The sequence below is a fragment of the Bubalus bubalis genome, chromosome 3, assembly GCF_019923935.1.
Source record: "Bubalus bubalis isolate 160015118507 breed Murrah chromosome 3, NDDB_SH_1, whole genome shotgun sequence".
Taxonomy (NCBI): domain Eukaryota; kingdom Metazoa; phylum Chordata; class Mammalia; order Artiodactyla; family Bovidae; genus Bubalus; species Bubalus bubalis.
In genome coordinates, this window is record NC_059159.1 from 31,514,055 (window position 1) to 31,529,675 (window position 15,621).

The window sequence follows — 15,621 nt, forward strand, 5'->3', positions numbered from 1 at the left end:
CAAAGTGAAACACAATTTTCTATCTCATTCATCAGATTGATAAAAATTCTAATGTTTTGCAATATCACTTGCTGGCAAGAATGTGGAGAAATGGGTTTTACCAGACTTTGCTGGCAGGAGTATAAACTGGTATGACTAACTAAATGGTATTTTGTCAGTAGTCTGTGACATTAAAATGCACATATCTTATCACTCAGAAATTCCACTTTTAGTAAATACTCTCCAGAAATATTTGCACACAAACATGGAGAGACATGTACAGGATGTTTATAAGCATTGCTTGTAATAGTCCAAACTCAGAAACACAATAGAGCATTATTTGGCAATTATAAGCTTTTCAATAATCAAGTACACATGTGGAATATTTATAGCAATTAAAAGAAACTTTAAATATATATGTATTTAACATACATAATTGAAAAATCTAAAGAACACACTGTTGAGTAAAGAAGCAAATCACAAAATATAGGTGTGGTATTTTATCATTTCCATAAGTGATATCATTTCCAAAAACATACACACATGAATAATATACTACTCAAGTTCACAGTTACCAAAGTTAGTTATAAAGTATACTTCAATTTTATCTGTCATGTTTTATTTCTTCTATTAAAAGCAGGTAGAGAAAATATTACAAAATGTTAATCATCATCATTTTTAAGCATTGAGATGGTTTTTTTTTATTCTCTCCATTTTAAAAAGTGAAAGAAAATATCATAACAAAAAGTCAAGAAAGAGACATTGGCCAAGGATAGAAACAGGTAATCTATAGAACAGAAGTAAGGGAAAAATATATCCAACATCACTGTCAGTCAAAGACCTGCAAATGTAAGCCATAAGTGGCACTGCTGCTGCTGCTGAGTCGCTTCAGTCGTGTCCGACTCTGTGCGACCCCAGAGACGGCAGCCCACCAGGCTCTCCCATCCCTGGGATTTTCCAGGCAAGAACACTGGAGTGGGTTGCCATTTCCTTCTCCAATGCATGAAAGTGAAAAGTGAAAGTGAAGTCGCTCAGTCGTGTCCGACTCCTAGCGACCCCATGGACTGCAGCCTACCAGGCTCCTCTGTCCATGGGATTTTCCAGGCAAGAGTACTGGAGTGGGGTGCCATTGCCTTCTCTGATAAGTGGCACAGGTTTTTTGTTTTTTTTTTTAACAGTTATCATATTTAATTTTTGGTGTTTTAAGATTGTTAATATTGTGTTGGGGGTCACTTTGAAAGTTTTATTTACAGGTTATGGTGGAGTGCTCTATAATTATCAATTAGCTCAAGTTAATCAATAGTATTAGATGTTTTTGTGGCGCTGAAGAAGACTCTTGAGAGTCGCTTGGACTTTGGCCGTCCGATGTAAAAAGCTGATTCGTTGGAAAAGACCCTGATGCTGGGAAACATTGAAGACAAAAAGAGAAGGGGGCAGCAGAAGATGAGATAGCATCACTGACTCAATGGACATGAATTTGGGCAAACTCTCAGATAGTAGAAGACAGAGGATCTGGGCATGCTGCAGTCCATAGGACTGCAAAGAGTTGGACAGACTTAGTGACTGAACAACAACAACAATCTACAGTATTATATCAGCCTTCTATATGCTCCTGATTTATTTTTACATCTTCTATTAATTACTGAGAAAGAGTAGTGTTAAATTCTTCAAATATAATTGTGGTCTAATGACAAGAGAATTTATGCTTTTGACAGTCTGGAAAGTCTTTATTTCACCTTCATTATATAAGATATTTTAGCTGAATATAGAATTCTAGGTTGATAATATTTTTTTTGTTTTGTTTTATTGCTTTAAAGATGCTCCATTTCATCTGGCTTGCAAGGTCTCTAAGGTTTCATGTCATTCTTATCTTCATTCCTTTAACATAATGAGTCCTTTTTGTCTCTGTCTCCCTTTAAGATTTTCTCTTTTTCAGTAAATTCAGTATTTTGTTTGGTGGCACAGATTTTTGATTAAAAAAAAAAAATCGTAGAGTGCACAGTGGGTGCTCTGCCTGAAAAAGCTTGGGGGATAGGGGGCCGGTGGCACAAGGACTTTTCCTGTAAACCTCTCTCCCCTGCCCTGACCCTGGGGAGCTGGAGCCCTGGATTGAGGAGAGGAAGGAGGATTCAAAGAACAAAGAGAAAAGGAGTAGGATACACCTTTTCCCTCCTCTGGCCCCAGGGCCACAGTCAGAGCTGACATCTGGGAGTAGAAAAGCTCTGAATTAATTTGTCATTGTTGTTCAGTTGCTAAGTTGTCTGACCCTTGGTGACCCCATGGACTGCAGCACATCAGGCTACTCTGTCCTCTGCTGTCTCCCAGAGTTTGCTCAAATTCATGTCCATTGAGTCGCTGATACTATCTAACCATCTCTTCCTCTGCCACTCCCTTCTCCTCAGTCTTTACCAGCATCAGGGTCTTTTTCAATGAATGGGCTCTTTACATCAGGTGGCCAAAGGATTGGAGCTTCAGCTACAGCATCAGCCCTTCCATTGAATATTCAAGGTTGATTTCCTTTAGGATTTACTGGTTTGATCTCTCTGCAGTCCAAGGGACTCTCTCTGAGTAATGTAAGAAGCATTAAACTTTACTCTAGGACTTTATGACATATGACCACGTGATTAATAACTTTAACAAGGCTATTCTGTGACAGATTCAAGATGACATCATGACGTTTAAAAGGAGATTTGAGTCCTTATAGTTAAAGCAATGGTAGACAAATTGAAACAAGACATCAGCGTAGATAAGCTGCAGACCAAAAATTTGGAAGACAAATCACATTTTAATAGAGTAACGGTATGTCTGCTTTGCCTAGGCCAGTCCCTGATTCTCCTCATTTTTCCAGGAGTAATTATTAACAACACTCTCTTCTATTCTCAGAAGTGCCTGGGTTTGCATGGTGACAAAACTCAGGAGGATTAATTCTTTTGTTGAAGGATAAACAGCTAAAAGGTGGCAGCACTGGATTCAAACAAGGCCTATCTGGCCCCAAACTCTGTGTCTTTCCACTGCTCTTAAGTATTCCTAACTAGACTAGTAGCCTGAGTCAGTAAGGTTTCACAAATGATGTTAAGAAAATGAATTACAACTATTAGTTTCAAGACTATCTCAAACATAATACTTAAGCCAATAATTGTTGGCACATAGAAACTCTTGGAGACTGGTCTTAATAAGTGTAAGAGTAAGAAGTGCATACAATGTAAGCATCTGGTTCTAAAGAGATTGATACCTGTATTTTCTTAAGCATATCAAACACACAGGGGTTACATTTTCCAGTTGCATATAGGCTTCCCACATTAGCTAAACAAAGGTAAAAGGTCTATATTTGAATGGTCATGAATTTCAAATTAGTAGGGTTCAGATTAAATTGTTTTTATGTACATTCATAAAACTAATGAAATGGGATCACTATTCATAAAAGCTTAAAATATCAAGCAATAATGTTAATACCAAGTAAAACAGTATAAACTGTGTAAAAATTATATATAACTTCCTTTCAAATATCAAATTACAAAATTGTGGACTTTTTTAAAAAGAGAGAAACTGGAGTGTGTATTTGCAAAGAACTTATCCTTTGGGACATATTCTGAAATATTAAAAATATTTAAAACATTCCTGAAAACTACAGATGATGCATTGTGTAAGTTATATTACACATGCTTATACACGAATGCTTGCTGATATATTTAATCTCACAGTTTATCTGTAAATATGCTATTATTTTCTTCTAGATCAAAAAGGAAACTTCCCAAACTAGGAAGCAGTTTTTCAGTTTCTGTCTCTCTAAACCACATTTTGGAGGGAAATTACCAAGAGAACTGCATAGAGATGGGATGGTAGAAAAAACAGGTTTTGTTTCCCTCTCTATCTATCATCAGCTGTGTGACCTTGGGTAAACTGTTCAACCTCTCTGAGTCTCAATTCCCTTTCATGCCAAATCAGAATGTCACTTTCTCACCATTTTTAATTAGGCTGAAAACTCAAAGTGAGATAATATTTGCATAGCGACATCTTTCAAAGTACCTTTAGAAAGAATAACTCCCTTTGTCAAAGGATGGTACAAATTCATTATGTTGTTATTATTGGAATAAATGTCTTCCAAAAAAACACTAACTTTAAACAGCAAAGAACATTGCATGGGGGTCTCAGAATTCCAAAAGAGCAGCAAAGGAAAGGGGGAGGGCAGGCTAGAAATGGTGAGAGGTGGGATGAGAAGGGCCCGCAGAGAAACGGGTCAATTCTCAGCAAAGCCCTGTTTTTCAAAATGTGCAAGTGATGGGTGAAGAATCTTGCGAAAGCATCTGTTGCGACAAGTCCTCCCGCAGGTGCCCATCTCTGCTACTGAGACCTCTGGAGCTTGGGGAGGGAATCCCCACCTGGGCCCAGACTCACTCCATTCTACAACTGATCTCCCCGCCCAGCCCCCCGTTGGAGCCCTTTAATGAAAGTTGACACTTGGCAGAGGCAGGAATAGAGGCACGCCCTTTTAACGGCTCCAGTTCCCAAAAGGTTTTAGCATCTCAGGAGCACACGTTCTGCCATATGCTTCCTCCTGTATCTGCCATTCACCCGCAGGGCTGGATACTGCATCTAGCTATAGGAAGAGATGCCACATGTGGCTGGAGACCCTGGGTGTCTCATCACCAGAGCTTGGTTGGAGGGCAGAACAGGGATGCTCAGTACAAAGCCCAGGGCCCCTTCCTGGACTGGGCACTCTGAGTGTCTTCTGCACAGGAGATGCTGTCTGGACAGCAAAAGAGTCAACCTCTGATGGGCACCAACTCGAAGGTGAGAGCTAGCTTGCTGTGTTACACCCCAATCATCTTGTGATCTCCTCAAGGAGGGAGCATTCCCTTGTCCCTGAAGTCTCAATCAGTGGCTGCCTAGCGGCTGTTGGTCTGAAGTTTGAACAATAGGTTTGTGGCTTCCCTGGTGGCTCTATCAATAAAGAATCTGCCTGTGATGTGGGAGACCCAGGTTCAATCCCTGGGTCGGGAAGATCTCCTGGAGAACGGAATAACTACCCACTCCATTATTCTTGCCTAGGCAGTCTCATGGACAGAGGAGCTAGGCAGGCTACAGCCCATGGGGTCGTGAAGAGTCTGACACCACTGAGCAACTGAACAACAGCAACAATCCTGCATCCCTCTGACAACAGAAGAAAGCCAGCTGGGTCTGTGAAGGGTCATCACCACCCCGACCCCCCTCCCTGTGCTCATATGTGTGGTGCCCTTTGTCTATCATGCAATGTGGCACTAGGGGTTGTCCTTCCCCTCCTCCCCGTGTGACGGAGAGCTCTTTGAAGGCAGATGCTCTCTGCCTTTTGTTTTAGCGGTCCTAACTCCTAGCAGAGCAATTTAGCATCAGATAGGTGCCTTATGAATATTTGGTAAATGAGTAAATGAGAGATGCAAAGTCTATATGTGAGAGAATAGACTGCTTTCAAGGTGGCCCAGGAAGAGAGAGTAGCTGAAATTATTTTCTCCCTCCATTTTATTGAGATGTAACTGACCCACAACACGGAATAAGTTTAAGGTGTATGGCATAATGACTTGTGAAATTACGACCACAAAGTGACAGGCAGAATTATTCCCAAGGGTGTCTGTCATCACACAGATATCCCTGTAGCTCTGAGATTTCTCCCATCCACTTCTCCAGACGTGGGTTAAATGAGCTAAAGGCTCTTCTTCAATTATTTTTTTCCCATTTGTAAGGAAGGATCCCTTTACTTTATATAGGCAAAATTCAATCTCAACTAGTTATGAGACAAGGTATAAGGAAATACATGCTATGCAGAAGTGGAAAGAAAGAATGAAAAAAAGAAAAGCTGAGAAAGTGTACGAGAAAAAAATAGAAATTCTAGCCCTTTGATGATAATATGCTTTTTGACAATGGCCAATCAGTGATACCTTATTTCCATGAATGAGACTCCCAAGAACAAGTTTAGAATGCAGGTTGTATCTAGGTAGGCTTGCATATCATACGGCAGTTATATTATATTATTTGAAATGCCAATTGATTATTAGAAACACATTTCTTTAGCTTTGACTACCATGTAATAGACAGGTAACTATTATATCGTTGCTAAACCCCAGTAAATACTGCTTATTGGAAACACATTTCTTTCCACTCAACAATATGATTGTATATGTATCTATTACAGAAATCTTGAAACTCTATCAATTTGTGCCAAAAGCACATCTCTTTCCTTTTGAGCTCGTCAGGCTCAAGATATTGTCTCCAATGGAGTACTATTAAATCCCCAGTAAGCATCTCAGTAATAAATGGTGACGGCGGCAGGAAGAGTTTGGCAGTTTGTTTAATCACTCAGAATAATAACTGGAAACAAGAGCACTCCGCACATTAAAAGCAGATTTGTTCAAAGCGTGTTGACCACTTTGTGTCTAGACTGAACTACTGCTGGATCAAATGTTCTGAACAAAAATTTGTAACAGCAAAACCCTTTTCGGGGGCCAATGAATCACTCTGTGGGTTGGGTGCATTTTTCCAGCCCAGTGGATTTATCATAGCATTCCTATGTTTTTGGATTCGGGTAAGCTCTGGGAGCCCTGGGCTAGAGCTCAGGCTGAGGTTGTGTAATTAAAGAAGAAAAAGGAACAGAGTTTAAAGACCTGAGAGGATATAAGCCCAGTCTAACACACTCACATAGACAAGTGAGGCGAGGAAGCTGAGCAAGCCGAGGCGACTGGTTAGTTCCGGTCCATTTACCCAGGTTCTGGTCCATTTACCCTTTTCGGAGAATGTAATAGATATACAAAATCTAAACACAGTTCTGTATTACATTTTTTTTTCCCCACTAAAGGGAAAAAAGCTTTAATTCCTCTGGAACTGGATGGAGGGTAAAAGATATTCACTGTTTTATAATTATATTTATTTCCAGCTTCATGATGGTTTAGGATAGTAAGAAAGAACGTGGTTCATATGGTAGTTATGAAGCCAGGCTAACATCTAGTTTGTCAGTGGGGGAAATAGTGAAATACCTTTTAACAGGATGGTAAATAGAGTGCATGAGGCACCCCCCTCAACATCCCAGCAGTGTGGTGCCCCTTCCCAAGCCTCCCTCAAACTGGCGCCTAGAAAGTTAACACTAGATGCTCCTTTAGAGCAGTGTCTGTCCACTATGACTGGGTTAGCACCTGAACATTACTGGTTATCACATATTTTTGAATGTGACAATATGCTTTCCTAAAGACGCCAGTCCCAAGAATTGGGAGAGGTGGTCTCTAAGTTACATAAACTTAGTTAATAGAATGGACCTAAATACTGAACATGAGACTCTCACAACAATCTGGTCTTCCAATAATAATAATAATAATAGCTATTGAGTGCTTGCTGGGTGACAAGTCGTCTTCCATGTTCCTGACATGTATTAACTGATTTAATTGACTCATTTCATCTTCACTGCAGTTCAAGGAACTGAATTATTACATACTGGATATGACAGAGTAGGATCAAATCAGTTTTGTTTTAAGGTTTATTTATTTATTTGGCTGTCCTGGGTGTTTATTGCAGCACACGGGCTTTTTCTCTAGTTGTGGCAAGTGGGGGCTACTCTCTCGTTGTGGTGCGCAAGCTTCTCATTGCGGTGGCTGCTCTTGTGTGGAGCACAGGCTCTAGGCATGCGGGCTTCAACAGTTGCAGCACATGGGCTCAGGAGTTGCGGTGCATGGGCTTAGTTGCCCTGTGGCATATGAAATCTTCCTGGAACAGGAACTGAACTGTGTCCCCTGCATTGGTAGGTGGATTCTTAACCCCTGGACCAGCAGGGAAGCCCCTCAAGTCAGCTATACATGAATTGAAGAACAGTAACTGAGGGAAATTTTGAGAAGGGATCTAAAACCCCACAGTTACATTCACAGTCTGCATAATGTGGGTGTCAGGATTGCTATCAGTGTTTTTGTGTCCTCACACTCCTGAAGATTGGGACATCCACATTTCATAACAATGGGATCTCCCCCGTCCATGTTACTTCGTGCCTGGTTATTATCACCCAGCAACATCCTATGGGGGCTTCCCAGGAGGCTCAGGGCATACAGAATCCACCTGCAATGCAGGAGACACAGGAAATGCGGGTTTTATCCCTGGGTTGGGAAGATCCCCTGGAGGAGGGGATCTTCAGTACTCTTGCCTGGAGAATCCATTGCACAGAGGAGCCTGGTGGGTGACAGTCCATGGGGTCACAGAAAGTCAGACACAACTGAGCACACACACACAGCATCCTGGGAACATTTCCTCGCCCTTTCGTCTTTTAGATCTCCAGTGACTACGTAGCATCTTATTTTAGATAAATATTTGCTGAGGGACTAGATAAAAGAGTTCTATGTACATGCTATAGTTTATGTAATCCCTCTGATATTTCTGAACACTTAAACTTGGCCTGAATCCTCACAGTAATGAGACATAGAATAGTGATCATCTTTGCACAGATATTTTTATATACATCAATTCCTAAATGTGGCATTCCTGGGTGAAAAGATATGCACATGTTAATGCGTTTGACATGCACTGCCAAATCACCCTCCAGAAATGTGGTTCCAATTTACATACCCACTGTTGGAATATGAGTGTCCGTTTCTCGGTACTCTGCCCAGCACTCAATAATTACTCCTTTAACTCATTGCCAGTTTGAGACAAAAACGGTATTTCATTGTTGCTATAATTTTCATGTCTTTGGCTATGAGTGTAGTTGAAAAAATTTTCAACTTGTTCATTTGTCATTTATATTTCTTAATTGGTGAGTTGCCAGTTCACATCTTTGCCCTTAATTTCTACTGTAGTAGAAATTCTTATTGAAAATGTGTTTTTTTTAATTGATTTGTAAGAGCTCAATATATTGAGAATAATAGCACTTTTCATCAAACTCTACCCCCCCAAAAATATTTCCTTTTTGATAATTTAATTTATCCTTTTTTGTAGTTTGGGAAAAAATTTTATTTTTAGGTAATCATATATATGGGCTTCCCTGCTGGCTCAGACGGTAAAGCATCTGCCTGCAATGCGGGAGACCCTGGTTCAATCCCTGGGTTAGGAAGATCCCCTGGAGGAGGGCATGGCAACCCACTGCAGCATTCTTGCCTGGAGAATCCCATGGACAAAGGAGCCTGGTAGGCTACGGACACAACGGAGAACATTTTCACTTTCAATCTTGTATATGAATACTTCCCCTTTCAATTGCTTAAAAGCTTTCTTTATGTTATTATTATGTAAATGTTTAAGTTGATTTTTTAGTTTTCTTACATATTTATGTTTCATCATTTCTGTCTATAATCTACCTGTATTATATTTTGCAATAGAGTTCATTGTAAGAAACCATGTTAATTTTTAAAGAAATATTAAATAAACATAATTTGGGGGTTAATCCATTCTTCATCCAATAACTTAGAGAGCTAGCTTATTAAGTACTAATTCATATATACAATAATATCTTATAATATATTATATATGAATATATAAATAATACAGCACATGCATTAATATTTTAGGGCTTCCCAAGTGGTGCTAGTGGTAAAGCACCCATCTGCCAATGCAAGAGATGCAACAGACACAAGTTCAGCCCCTGGGTCAGGAAGATCCCCTGGAGGAGGGCACAGCAACCCACTCCAGTATTCTTGCCTGGAGAATCCCCATGGACAGAGGAGCCTGGTGGGCTACAGTCCACAGAGTCCCAGAGTTGGACACGACTGAGCACACACATACATTAATATCTAGTTAATAATATATTATATATGAATTCTTATTATCCTCCTTGAGTAGTTAGTGCTATATTTTTGTAATTATTGTAGGTTCATGATAAATTATAAACAGACTGCTTAACAATGAAAGAGTCTCTCATTCTTATTTTCTTGCCTCTTTTCCTCCACTTAGTCTTCAAATTTGGAAAGAAAATTACCCTGGTGTGACACTTTAACTTTTTAATGATAGTTAAACTATCATTAAAATAAAAAAAAAATTTTTTAATTAATTAGGGGAAGAACTAATACATTTAATGAATTTTTGTCCCCATCCAGGAGGAAAGTCATCTTTTCTTTTTTAATAGATTTTTATGTCATTCAATAAAGTTTTGTAGTATTTGCCATATGCATGTTTTTAAGCATTCCTGTATGTTATTGTAAATGGAGTATATTTTGTTGTTTTATTTTAATCGCTAATTGCTGCATAAAAGAAAGTTGATTTTTACAGTTAATTTTTTAATTTAATGATTTTTGTACAATTTTTCAGTAACTGACCCATTTATCAAAACTTCCTTTTCAAAACCTTCTATTTTTAGGTGGAAAATAATATAATTTACACCCAACAATGATTTTGTCTCTCTTTTTCCAGTAGTAATATCATTTCTATTTTTCTTGACTTGCTGTATTACCTAGAATGTCCAGGGGAAAAAAATCTTTTAAATTATGATGGTCAGCATACTGAGCTTGTTTATTTTAATAGAAATGTCTATGATATTTTGCCCTAAAGTATATTTCAGCATATACATTTGAAGTGGTTTGAAGTAGTTAGGTTAAGGAAGTAACCTTCTGATCTTAGTTCCAAGTGGTTTTAGCTCGATTGGACTCATAGGTAAATAACTTAATCCAAGATAAAGGAAACAACATGAGTTCAAAGTCAAGTACCATGTCACCAAGACCAGTCAGACATCCTGTACATAGCGGATTACCCTTGATTTCAATAACAACTGTGTCAGGATGTATAATCATTCTACATTTGATCTAGATCTGACACCTCCGATGACATCTGTTAGCTCATAATCTCCTTGCCAGCCAGAACACGCCCGCGTTCACCACAAACAGAATATGGCGGCCATAATAAAAGGCGAACATGTAAACAAGACTGTCCCCCGGCGGGCTGGGTTTATTCAGATGGAGTCCTGGGGCTGCCATGCCCTCATTTCTTTAATCCTATAGTCATCCCAATCCGGGTGCAATTTTGGACTTCGAGACATGAATTTAGGTTGTTACATTTTGAAATAATTACTCTGGGAAAGACCTGAGCTTATCTACTGAGCCATCTAGTGGCCGCAGAGAGCACCTGAGAAGGATGTGAACAGCCGTGCGGTCTTCAGTTTCAGAACAAAAATAACCGGAACAGAGATGCAGACATAGAAAACAGACTTGTGGGCACAGGGAGGAAGGAGAGTGTGGGACGGAGTGAGAGGGTAGCACTGACATCTATCCACCCATGTGTAAAACAGCTAGTGGGAAGCTGCTGAGCAGCACAGGGAGCTGGGCTCCGTGCCCTGTGATGACCTGGAGGGCTGGGCTGGGAGGTGGGGAAGGACGCAACAAGGAGGGGATATAGGTGTACAAATAGCTGATTTACGTTGTTCTGCAGCAGAATCTAATACACTATTGTAAAGCTATTACCCTCCAACAAAAAAAATACTTGAGAGGGAAAAATGAATGGGACGACATCCCCCCACCCCCGTCGTCCCCCCTAGACTGTCCCACATCAACAGTCCAGGACTTAACTTTGCACACAATAGGCGTGCCATTGTTTTTGATCTGCAAGGGATTTGATCAGCGAATAGAAGAATAACCGGATTGATGCTTTGGCAAATACAATTTAGAGATGCATTTATGTTACCTGTGTAACAACAGCCAATAATGAAAAGCAGAAAATGTAGGCAAACGCAGTATCATATTTAACTCAGGGCCACCAACAAGGTAAAGAATAACATGAGTGAAGATAAGCAGCTAGCGTGTGTGTATAGGCACAAACCATGACTGCTAGGAGGGTAGCATTTTAGTTAGCAAAAATGCATTCCTAATGAAGGTAAAATTCATGGTTCTTAAAATAACCCACCAGATTTTGACAGTGATATAATTACAAAAGCTATCTTTCATCTTTTCCTTAAATTTCTGCTTCTGTCTACATAAAAACACACGACCACAAAATCAAGCAAACAAAAAGAGAGTTATCTTGGATCATAGCTGAGAATGCTGAAGAACAAAGATAAAGCAAATTGATAGCTTTTGAATCTTAATAGGGTTTGTCACCTCCTGGAGTGTGTAAATTGAAGACATCTGTCTGGTCTAAAATAAATTCCAAAAATCCCAAACTAATTGCCTCACATACACAAGGCAAAACCTCAGAATTCCATGCGAAAATAAACCTTCATTTAGAAAACAAACTTCATACAATTATGATAAAAGGGGACCTGTCAATAAGCCAGTGCTTAATACAGAAGGATTATTTTGAAATAAACTTCTTCATTGCTCATTAGAATTGGAAAGAACTGTGAAAATAGATCCTTATACCCAGGTCCTTAGGCATGCGGTGGCATTTGAAGGGGCTTAGCTAAAACTAATACACGTTTATATCAGAAGTCTTGGTTGAATTTTTGGCAATTATATTTATAACACACGAAAGAGGAAAATACTGTGTTTTTTTTCTTATCTGACCATTGAAAAACAAATCGAAATGCAGCAAAATCATTCCCGACATAAAGGCTGGACAAGTTGCATCACTGCACCTCACGTCTGTGAAGAGCTGTTCCTCCTTGAGTCAGTTCATCCCGAAGGGACTTCGTGTTGCTTGCAAAGTGATGTGAAAGAAAAGGCTATTTAAAAATTTTAACACGGGGGCCAACGCTGGCAAACTCTTTCCTAGAAAGCATCTGAATGTATTAGGAATACTTTGGCATGATATTGCAGGATTGAGACACAGAGGGCGAGGGTTTCATTCACTACTGTTCTAATTCAGATACAAGAGCACCACACGGTCAGAGCCCTTTTTTTTTTATTTTATTTTTTATTGGGATATAATTGCTTTACAGTGTTGCTAGTTTCCGTTGTACAACGTCGTGAATCAGCCATATGTATACATATATCCCTTCTCTCATGAACCTCCCTCCCCCCACCCCACCCCCATTCCACCCCTAGGTCATCTCAGAGCATCGAGCTGAGCTCCTGGTGCTGTGCCTCCCACTAGCTATCTATTTTACACATGGTAGTGGATTTATGTCTGTGTTACTCTCTCAATTCGTTCCAGCCTTCTCCTTCCCCTGCCTGTGTCCACAAGCGCATTCTCTACATCTGCGCCTCTATTCCTGCCCTGCAAGTGCCTTCATCTGTACCATTTTTCTAGATTCCGTGTGCTGTGTGTGCTTAGTCGCTCAGTCACGTCTGATCCTTTGCAACCCCGTGGACTGTATAGCCCACCAGGCTCCTCTCTCCATGGGGATTCTCCAGGCAAGAATACTGAAGTGGGTTGCCATTCCCGTCTCCAGAGGATCTTCCCAACCCAGGGATTGAACCCAGGTCTCCTGCATTGCAGGCAGATTCTTTTCCATCTGAAGCACCAGGGAAGCCCCCTAGATTCCATATGCTGCTGCTGCTGCTAAGTCACTTCAGTCATGTCCGACTCTGTGCGACCCCATAGATGGCAGCCCACCAGGCTCCTCCATCCCTGGGATTCTCCAGGCAAGAATACTGGAGTGGGTTGCCATTTCCTTCTCCAATGCATAAAAGTGAAAAGTGAAAGTGAAGTTGCTCAGTCGTGTCTGACTCTTAGCGACCCCATGGACTGCAGCCTACCAGGCTCCTCCATCCATGGGATTTTCCAGGCAAGAGTACTGGAGTGGGGTGCCATTGCCTTCTCCGAGATTCCATATATATGTGCGTTAATATACAATAGTCATTTTTCTCTTTCTGACTTATGTCAGTCTGTATGACCAGCTCTAGGTTCATCCACATCACTTCAACTGATTCAATTTCATTCCTTTTAATGGTTGAGTAATATTTTGCATATATGTACCACATCTTCCTTATCCATTTATCTGTTCATGGACAGTCAGAACTCCTAATTGCAAGCAAATCACACTAAACTTAAGCAAGTTTAACAGGAAAATGTATTGATTCATGTAGCTAAGCTACAGGAAGGACAGAATCCTGGTGTTCCCACGGATGGCTGAATGGTGGCCGGAGGGGTTGAGGATGCTATTCGAACTAGCTTTACCTTGAAAAGATGCTACCTCGTGCAGTTCAAAAGATCTCAAGGAAGGACTCCTACTGGCTTAGCTGAGCTTTGTGCTCTTTTCTCCAGTCCGTGTGGCTTCAGAGAGAAGTCAATGCAGAAGCTCAGTCACTACCCTGACCCTATCTTAGATCAGGGTGAGTGGGATGAGCGGGGTGGGGGTGGTCAACACAGAAAGAGAGAAGGATGGGTACTCTCAGAAGGGAACCAGGCTTTATACTTTTCCAAAACTGCAGAGCTCATGGGGTCTAAATGATCCCTTTCCTTGTCCCCTCCTGCCCTTTTATCCGATGCCTTTTCTATATTTGCCTCTACATATTATCTCTCTCTTGCTCTCTCTCTCTCTCCATCCTGCCCCAGTCTCAATAAACCTTGTCTCTTTAATTTTAGTCTTTTAAGTTTGTAATCAGTGTGTGATGCCAATTACAAGCTATAATCTGCTTCTGTTGTCTCCCAGGCAGGCTCTTCAGGTAGCTGGATCACAGAATGATTCAAGCTACGATTCAAATAGGCAAAGAAAATGGAGTTTCTTTGGTCCTTCAACTGGATTCAATCTTTCTTAAAAGCTCCACCCACTGGGTAGCAAAAGACTGTGATAACACATAAGTAAGATTTTCTGTTGTACTGAAGATGATGATGACGACAACGAGGGGGACAGGCTTCCTTCTTTTCCATACTTCTCTTAGGAAATTAGTTCCCCCAGGCTGTCCTCATACTTGCAACCTCATCTTAGCACTGACATAAGCACATTGTTGGCTTTTGTGACAGACTGAAAAGTGTGAGATTCAGTATATTTTATTCCTCTAGATCTGAACAGACTGTGAGACCTGAGGTAGCAGACTGGAGGTGAAGCCCGCTCATCTTCTTACAAAGAATGAAGACTTTTGGTAACAGTGAACCAACTGCAAGTACTAATTGATTTTGTAGAAGTCATATAATCATAAAACAGAGAAGAAAGAAGATCAAAATGATACGATTATCTTCCTAATTGAACTAAAGATAAGCATCTAAGAGTCATTAACAGAGACTAGCAGGGCTATAGGTATGAGGTTATCAAAGAAAATATTACAGGTTCAGAAGAGAGGGAAGAGATAACAAAATTTGTAGAACATCAATATTGTAGATGCAAAAAAAATGCAAAAAAAAAAAAGCTATGACGTATGCTAGTAGTGAAAGAGGCAGGAAGAGAGCCTAAAAGAGAGTGCATGCTAAGTCACTTCAGTCATCTCTGACTATTTGTGACTCTTTGAACTGTAGCCCTCCAGGCTCCGGTGTCCATAGGATTCTCCAGGCAAGAATACGGGAATGGATTGCCATTTCCTTCTCCGGGAAATCTTCCTGACTCAAGGATCAAATGTTGCTGGCAGATTCTTTACCATCTGAGCCAACAGGGAAACCAACAACAGGTAAATGCATATTAACAATGGTATATTGTGATTGACATAAACACACAACTATATATAAAATAGGTAAGTAATAGTATGCTAAGCTGGTAAGTCGCTTCAGTCGTATTCAACTCTGTGTGACCCCAGAGACGGCAGCCCACCAGGCTCCCCTGTCCCTGGGATTCTCCAGGCAAGAACACTGGAGTGGGTTGCCATTTCCTTCTCCAATGCATGAAAGTGAAAAGTGAAAGTGAAGTCG